This window comes from Neomonachus schauinslandi, chromosome 6 (genome assembly GCF_002201575.2).
Source record: "Neomonachus schauinslandi chromosome 6, ASM220157v2, whole genome shotgun sequence".
NCBI classification, from domain to species: domain Eukaryota; kingdom Metazoa; phylum Chordata; class Mammalia; order Carnivora; family Phocidae; genus Neomonachus; species Neomonachus schauinslandi.
The window spans coordinates 39411863-39420976 of NC_058408.1; positions in this window are offsets into that span (position 1 = coordinate 39411863).

Genomic DNA, 9114 nt, shown 5'->3' on the forward strand with positions numbered 1-9114 from the left:
ACCTTGAGGATGCTCAGAGGGTAAAGTTTATCTGCGTAAAAATACCGTATTTGCCAAATGGAACCCTTGCCATTTCAAATGTTTTATAGCCTTTGATATTTAATAATCCTGTGAAGTGGGTCCTATTTTACCACTCAAGAAGAGACCTAAAGAGGTTATTAAGTTTGTGGCAAAGCAAATCTGAGGCTCTGGTCTTGATCCCCAGTCCAAGGCGTGTGATATATTACCCTCTGCCCCTAAGTAGAGAGTAAAGGGATTCAGGAGGCCAAGAAGCTAGACGCCAGCTGGCCCGACAAGTTCTTTTTAGAATCCCATTCGGAAACCCAAGGCTGGAAGTTTCCCTCTTTCCTGGCTTAGGACAACGCCACACCTAGGGAGAGTGTGCTTTCTTTAACCTCATTTAACCCTTCGAGGTAGTCAGGGATTTGGCATTGGGGTTTCCAGCAAAAGTTATCCTGTTGTCGTAATAGGGGATTTCTCTTCCACTTAACTTTTCCCCCCAGTGGTGCCCTTGCAAGGAGGTAGGAAAATGGCAGCTTTCCAGTTACAGACTTTTTAGCGAAACATGGGTATGTTCCTGAACTTTAAATGTGAACAGATCCTCTTGGTGTTGAAATCGAAGCTGTGTTATCTAACAGAGCATTTGCTGGGCGCATGCCCTCTCCTTCCAGCTAGACCTTGGGCAGCCCACGTGAGGGTGTTATTTGTCCAGCTGCTTGTTGGTTTAATGGCCATATTCTTGGACCTCGGCCAGCAGAGGGTCACCAGGGTGCCCTGTGCTAGCCCACAATGCTCCGTCCCTTCTGTGCTAGATATGAGCAGCCTTTATTGTATGCCCACACAGCAGGCTGGTGGTCACTTTGCTTGGAATCACAGACACGTGGGGAAGGAAAGAAGTACCTCTGCTCTGGTTTGTAAACAGGTGTATTAAGTGTGGAGACTATTTTCCTTCTGAACCAGTCACGACTCAAAGCAGACAGGTGAGTTACATCTCTGTTCTGCTCAGCTAGTTGTTTTCAGAGGTTGAATATTCAATATATGAGACAATCAGTGTCTCCCTCCGTGTGGAAACACCACATGTTCACAGACTTGCAAGTATCCTATTTTAATGGCAGAACTAATAAACGGAGGCTACCCCTCATTCCTAGAATTTAAAACAAGTATTCTTATTGAGAACACTGCAGATTCCACTTACCAAATTGTTCTAAGAGCCAGAAGCCCAAATTAGCAACCCAAATCTTGTTCCAACATGTATAACAAAATTAGATTTTTCCCCCCCTTGAGGTTGTCATAAACTCGTTTAAGAAGAGAATATGTTGGTTTGGAAGAGTCTCACACTGATTTTCCAAATGTGGCATGGGTTGTAGTCAATGAAGAGTTATTTTTTAAACCAACGTCAGCCAAGTTTTTTTTATCCCCAGACAGAAAATTTTTGTTGCTGCGGCAGAGATAGTTGATTGCTAACCCAACTGTTACTTCTACTTCCTTGCCTGGAGAACCCCACTTTTGTTCAGACATTGGGCAGCCTTCGCCGGGGAAATATGGCCCCGCCCTCAGGGGAGGGATGTAATTAACATAAGTCAATCATGGTCCCGCCATTGTCTTTCGCCAGTGACTGTTTTTTTTTTTTTTTTTTTTTAAAGATTTTATTTATTTATTTGAGAGAGAGAATGAGATAGAGAGAGAGCATAAGAGGGGGGAGGGTCAGAGGGAGAAGCAGACTCCCCGCCGAGCAGGGAGCCCGATGCGGGACTCGATCCAGGGACTCCAGGATCATGACCTGAGCCGAAGGCAGTCGCTTAACCGACTGAGCCACCCAGGCGCCCAAAAACGCATTATTCTTTAAAGCAACTCCAGTAGGAAATCCTTTTACTTCACCCACAAGCAAGCAAATATAATTGCAATGCCTGTTTTCTGATTTTTTTGGTTAGTCAACATCTACACCCTTTACACTTTCTTTAGAGTTTAGCCTGCTATTTATTACCTGAGCAGGAGATCCCTTTGAAACCCAGCCCCTTAGTGGTCTTCCTTTCACCAGGCCTGTCATGAAAAGCAATTCTGCTAAATTGGTCCAGGGCACCTGTTTGAAACCTAAGTTACATACGGAACGACGTGAAGCAACCACATAACTTCCTAATGCCTCTTGTTGCAAATCTTTAGCCATTCATTATTCTACTTCTTGGTGATTTTCTAAACATCAGGTGATCTATAATAGTTACACGTCCAAAATCAAAGGAATTGTGGAGCATGCATAACTTGTATTATAACAACATGATTTCATTATCTGGATTTTCTTTATCACTTTGAAGATGAAGAAATTGAGGTCCCAAAGAAGAAACAGTTTTCTCTGCATCCCACACTATGTCCTAAAACCTAGATTCTAGCTACTCAGATGGTGCTTTTCAAAAATTGAGCATGTGGCCAGTCAATGTGAATAGCTATTTACACATTTTCTTTTTTCTAAAAGTGCTCATTCATGGCACTGAAAGGAATAGCAAGTTTGGATCACATTAAGAAAATTAGATCTTGCATTCTATGCAGATGGAATATTCCCTCCATTCTGCCGTGGCCTTAAAGACCAGGGGATGATACTAGAGAGCCCAGTAGGGAAACTATGATTAGATTGCCAGCTGCATAGAGATGTATGTGTGTGCATATTAATGGAATAGCCGTGGGGACAGACACATGGTGCATGAACACCCAGTGTTTCTGGTGGCAGGACCATGGACCTTAACTCTTCTCTCGTCAGGCTTTTCCAACGAGCCAAAGCCCACTCAAAACTCTGCCTCTTTATGGGGCGCCTGGGTGGCTCAGTCGGTTAAGCATCTGCCTTCAGCTCAGGTCTTGGTCTCAGGGTCATCGGCCCTGTGGAGCCCCACATCAGGCTTCTTGCTCGGTGGGGAGCCTGCTTCTCCCTCTCCTTCTGCCTGCCGCTCCCCCACTTGTGCTTTCTCCCTCTCTCTGTCAAAGAAATAAATAAAATATTTTTAAAAAACTCTGCCTCTTTATGTACTCTAGGGCTTCTCTTTTAGTAGCTCAAACATGGCTGTGTCTGCCTTTGAAACAATTGGTTTTTAAGTGAAAAGAAAAAATTTTCAGATACAACGTGTCAGTATTTTAAGATCTCCTCCTTTCTTCTCCCAACTCCTACTTGAATTCAATTCCATTTTTGAAAACCAGAACCAAAGCAGAAGATCAACCTTTCCAACTTATTTCCAGGTACTTCCTTTAAATGGCAGTGGATGGGAGCCCTGCCATATTACTTTAGAGACAATTAACCACTTGACAGAGAGACTGAGTTTTGGAGAGAAGTTTAATCATAAGGTTAGTTAGAGGGTCACACCAACTGAAGATCAAGTCAAAATATGGAGGAATCTCTGCAGTGGCCATTGGAAATGCAAAATATCTTTTAGTCAATATAATAATGACAGAGACTTAGGAAAACAGAAAGAAATATTGTTTATAAACCCATCCTAACTCAGAAATTATTATTTTTATCTGTAATAGAGATACTGAGAAAACATTTTTTTTCTTATGTAACTTCATGACATCAGCAAAGGAGAGTCATCAACCACGTAGTCATCCTATTTAGACAGTTATTTACCAGAGTTTCCTCTGGACTTTGTTTATTTTTTTTAGAATAAAATAATAAGATAAGCATTTTTAAAAGGCTTCTGTTTTCTGGTATCACATACGAAGTTCCCACTCTCACTGGTTTCTAGTCTCCAAAATAACTTCTTAAATTGTTGAGGCAAATGAGCCCCGGGGCTTTTTAAGATTGGTGTGGCCTCAATGCCATCATCATCTCACGGTAACTGATGTTGTGGATGGTGATGGGTCAGGAAACGCTGAGGGAGGGGCAGTGAGGGGAGGAGGAACAGCCTGCACATGGGAAGAAGCATGGGGAGGGGTAAGGATTGCAAGGTTGGGGCCACGCCCCACAGAGAGGCAAGCCTTCACTCCTTGCAATTTTAGCTGGAGCCCGGAGCCTGGGAAATCCGATGTGTGGAGAACCGCTAACCCCAGGCCTGGGGAGACCTGGCCGCCGCCGCGCAGCTATCTCGGGGAAGCTATCCCTTGCCTTATTCAGGACTGCAGAGTCCTGGAGGCCCCGGGTGCTCCCTCACCAAGCTCATTTATCGTCCAGGCGTAGTCAAAAAGCCTCAACTTATTTCAAGAAGCCAGTAGAGAACTAAAAGTGGATTCCAACTCCAACCCTGACTTAATGAACAGTTGTAGCTTCTGCCACCACGTTTTGGAGCAGCGATGCCTCCAGGATTGACCCGGGCTGGTTTGCCTCGCCCCTCACCCCCAGCCCTACTTAATCTTTTAAAAGAAGTTCCTCTATTACCCTCTTCAGTCCGTCTTTATCCTGTTCAATCTCCCCTAGGCTAGGAGACAATTAGCAGGAAAGTCACAAGATGTAGATAATTCCCAAATGACAGAGACAGCTAACCTTTGTCACCTTAAAACAAAATGTATTATTTCCCTCTCTTACCTCCAATGGTTTGCCCCCTCGTGTTCCTTCTTCCATCCATTGCATCGCTCCTCTGCTGCTTTTCTGGGCAGAACTCGCAATCACCTTGGATTCCACCCTTTTGCCCTCCCTTCCTTCTTCACTGGATACCTTGTTTATATGTTTAAAGAGATATTTTGTGTAAAAGCTTGTGTCAGTGACGGCTGTCCCCTATATTCATTCTTCTTCATGCCTTTCTTCTTTTTTATTAGAGAGCTCCAGTTTTTGGCTGGGCGCATTACTGCCATTATTAAAAATATTATTTTTACATTTCAGTCTCCAAAACGCAACAGGTATCACTGCTTAAATCACTCATTTTCTGTTCCTTGTACATTGCTTTATATTTGTTACTGCTTATCTTTTTCATGTCCACTCTCTCCAAAGAGAACTTACCAGAAAATTCTTTGTAAACTTGATAAACCTCGCAGTGTCCTGCATGGTTGATCAACTTACAGCTGAATGATTAATTTGAAAAAACAAAACAAAAAAACCCCAAAACACCAAATCTACAATTGCTCAGAGTCAGAATATAGATTTTTATTTTTCCCATCAGAGAATCAAGAATGTAATTGTGATCTTTGGATTTTTATTAAAAGAAGAAGTCTCCAGAGTTAAATGAATTTTTTTATTTTTTATTTTTTTTTAAAGATTTTATTTATTTATTTGACAGAGAGAGACACAGCGAGAGAGGGAACACAAGCAGGGGGAGTGGGAGTGGGAGAAGCAGGTTTCCCGCTGAGCAGGGAGCTCTATGCAGGACTCGATCCCAGGACCCTGGGATCATGACCTGAGTTGAAGGCAGACGCTTAATGACTGAGCCACCCAGGCACCCCATGAATTTTATATTTAAGGCTGCCGTAGCCACGATTACCTCTCAAAACATTTTGTTTCACTATATTTCAGACCAAACATTCACTCCAACCAAATTAGATGATTAGTGGTATCCTAATTCATCCATTACTATTCCTGCATCCAAATTACTTTTCATCATTCTTTGGAGTCCTTCCTGATCCCTAGTTCTACCAAATCCTCCAAGCCAGGGAAAGCGCCCTCTTTTCTGTGGCCATGAACCTGGGTATCACCTCCTTCGGGGATTGACTGAGTGGCCTCAATCACAACAGTGTAACCTATGCTCTACTTTTATGTATAATCTTATTTCCTCATCAGAATTCTATGACTCCTTGGGGACAGTAGAGTAAGTAGAGTATCCTATAACATTTTCTATTCCCAGTTCAAACACAGGGTCCAGCCTATAAATACTTATTGATGATGATTGCCTAGATGACCATTGCCTTCTCTCTTTTTTTAGTCAGGACACAGAAGGATGAGAAATTGACAGAGATGTACTGAGTTCTCAGCCTTAGCCTGGTGGCATTAAAAACCATCTTCTTTGTTTTGTTTTTGATAAAGGTAGACCAAAGTCTTCTCAATAAGCAATCAGATCTTCGCCAATAGCTGTTTCAACTGATGGACTGGGTGAACATCTTATGCCAAATTCCCATGTGATTAATCTTTGTCGCAGAATCCACAGAGCTATTTCCATTATCCAAGAGAATGGTACATAGATGGGTGCTTTGCTCCCACTAGTTTGCTAACTATTTCCAGTACAGCTGATCTTTCTTTGAGAGAAATCAAAGCATATAGCTCAAGGATCTAATCGCAGAAAGGTTAAGAAATTGAAGCCCAGGAGATTTGTATGAACTTCTTTTCTCTTTTAATAAGATTACCTTATATGACTCTGCAAAGTACAGTAGAACTGAATGTATCCATTCCTCATAAATTTGAAATTTGTGAAAATGTCTTATATCCTTTAGATTGCCATCTGCTTGCATCATCAAAGAACAGGTTTCCCGAATGAACTTTAAAAGCTATATAAGCTCTCAGGAGGATAGTTAATCTATTTAAATGTTAAAGTTTATTTCTTAACATTCTTTTTTTTTTCTTACAAAAAATGTCCTCCCTTTCATCAATGGTACTTTTTAGAAGTATCATTTATAGAGCGATTTTCTCTCTGCTCCAAACCCACCTTCTAGATTCACTTTGTGATGCTGCAGCTGGTACTCCGGGGACTGTATTTCTGCTTTGCCATATGGCTCTCTGACAGGCCTTCCCAGGAATGGGTGTAGGGGGTGCTGGAGAGTTAGAGGAGGAGGGGAACTTGCTTCCTCTCAGCACCACCCTTAGCCTTCCTTCTTGAGTTCGACAGCGCTGGTTTACTTCGGTAGCAGCATCTGGATTCACTTTACAATTTCCCAACACTCCTCAGCCTTATTGTGCTCCCTCACAACCAGCACCAGCGAGGCCCTTCTTTCCCATTTTAATAATTTTCACCTCTTCCCTTTTTTCCTTTGGCCTAAGGAATGGTAACTGTTTATTGCAGTTGCCACCTCTGTGACTCCTTTCTGTCCTTTTTTTTCCTCCTTCAGTTCTGCAACACCTAGTTAACAATTCTTTACTAAATTCCCTCAGTCCAAAGATCTGCTGTGATTTCTGTCTCCTGATTGGACCCTGGCTGACACAGATCATGTAGGTTGTCTTATGTGTTTGGAGGTAAGACAAATATTTTAAGTAAATTCTTTCCTCCATATTTTTTCATCTTTTAAAATTTCCACCAAAGGTGTCTGAATTAGTGACATGTTCTGGAGCCAGATTTTCCCCCTCTAGAATAATTATCTGTCTTGATGCTAACACTTTAAGGCTTAAAAACTTTTTTACAAATCCCTATTTTCAACCAGTGTGAGTTGATATTGTTCTATGTTGTCCTGTCCTCCTACACCCCAGAAAGAGGGGTGACTTGGGACTGGAGTATCCAAGTCACCCCAATCTTGTGACACATTCCAAATCACAGGAGGGAGCAACACAGGACACTATACGAATCATCAGCCCCAGGAAGCTGATGATCCTGGACCTTTCTTGCTCCTACTAGGGGGAGGAGAAGCCCCAGTGGGAACAACAGAATTGATTTAAATATTCTTTTCAACATTGCTCAGCATGAGTGCTAATGGTTTTTAGGGACAGGTGCTTTGGCTTGAAGTTGGCTATTCTGAGGTCAGAGGAAAATTTCTCCCTTGAGAACTGTGCTCAGAGGTGGTGCTTGTTGCCATCACTCATTGAATATTTACTTCTGATTTTCTATCAAATTTTTTTGGTCATTATGGAACAGAGCAGAAGTTTTTAATTTTACTAAAGTCTAATTTAACAATTTTTTATTTCATGGATCATGCTTTTGGTGTTGTATCAAAAACTTATCTCCAGCCTAAAAAAGCTGATGTGAGTGGTGCTTGGCTGGCTTGGTGGGAAGAGCATGCAACTCTGGATCTTGGGGTGGTGAGTTCAAACCCCACCTTGGGAGTAGAGATTACTTAAAAATAAAATCTTACCAAAAAAACAAACAAACCCCAAAAACTCATCACCAAACCTAAAGACATGTAGATTTTTCCCCTATGCTTTCTTCTAGAAGTTTTATAGTATTGTGTTTTATCCTTATGTCTATGATCTATTTTGAATTAATTTTTGAGAAAGGTTTGGGGTTTTTTTTTGCATATGAACATGCAATTATTCTAGCACCATTTGTTACAAAGACTATCCTTTCTCTATTGAGTTACCTTTGCTCCTTTTTCAAATATTTACTGACTGTATTTGTGTGGATCTATTTCTGAGTTCTTTATTCTGATCCAGGTCACTCATTTTTCAGATACTGTTTATTAAGCACCTTCTAGAGAGGGCATTCTCTTTAGGCACAAAGAGGAAGACAAAGTCACTGCTCTTGGGTAGCTCTCAGTCCTGATAATCAACACAATAGTTCACAGTAGAGCTTGGTAAATGACACAATGGAATTACACACAGAGTACTAAGAGATCCTGGCATACAAATACATAAAGCATCCAAGCATCTCTTCCACCTCTATTAACAACTGTTTCCACCCAGGTCTAAGACACTGTCATATTTTACCTGGATTTGTAAAGTCCCCTCCTAACTAAGTTGTCTGATTCTGTGCTTGCCTTTCTTTTATTATTTATTTATTTATTTGAGAGAGAGAGAAAGCACATAGGGGGGTGGGGGCAGAGGGAGAGGGAGAGAGAGAAACTCAAGCAGACTCTGCGCTGAGCATGGATCCTGATGTAGGTCTCGATCTCACAACCCTGAGATCACTACCTGAGCCGAAACCAAGATTCAGGTGCTTAACAAGCTGAGCCATCCAGGCACCCCTTGCCTTTCCTTTAAAAGAAAGTTGGAATTCTGTCATTCCTCTGCTCAAAATCTCCAGTGGACTCTCTTCTACCTTAGAGTAAAAGTCAAAGTCCTCACATCACCTTCATGAGCTGGATGCCAAGTGCTCTTGACCTCATCTCCTATTCTCACCTCATCATTCTGTTCTGTTCTCTCTGGCCTCCTCACTGTTCTACAGAGGTGCCAGGCACTCTGGTTTCAGGGCTTTGCATCTGCTTTGCTCCCTGCTCAGAATAATCTTGCCAGATAGTTGCACTTCCTCCTCTTCCCAATTCCTTCAGAACTTGATACAATCTATACCATCAGGGCTCATTACCTGCTTGTATTTTACTTCTTGTTCTTTGTCATCCTCATCTTCTTCATCTTCT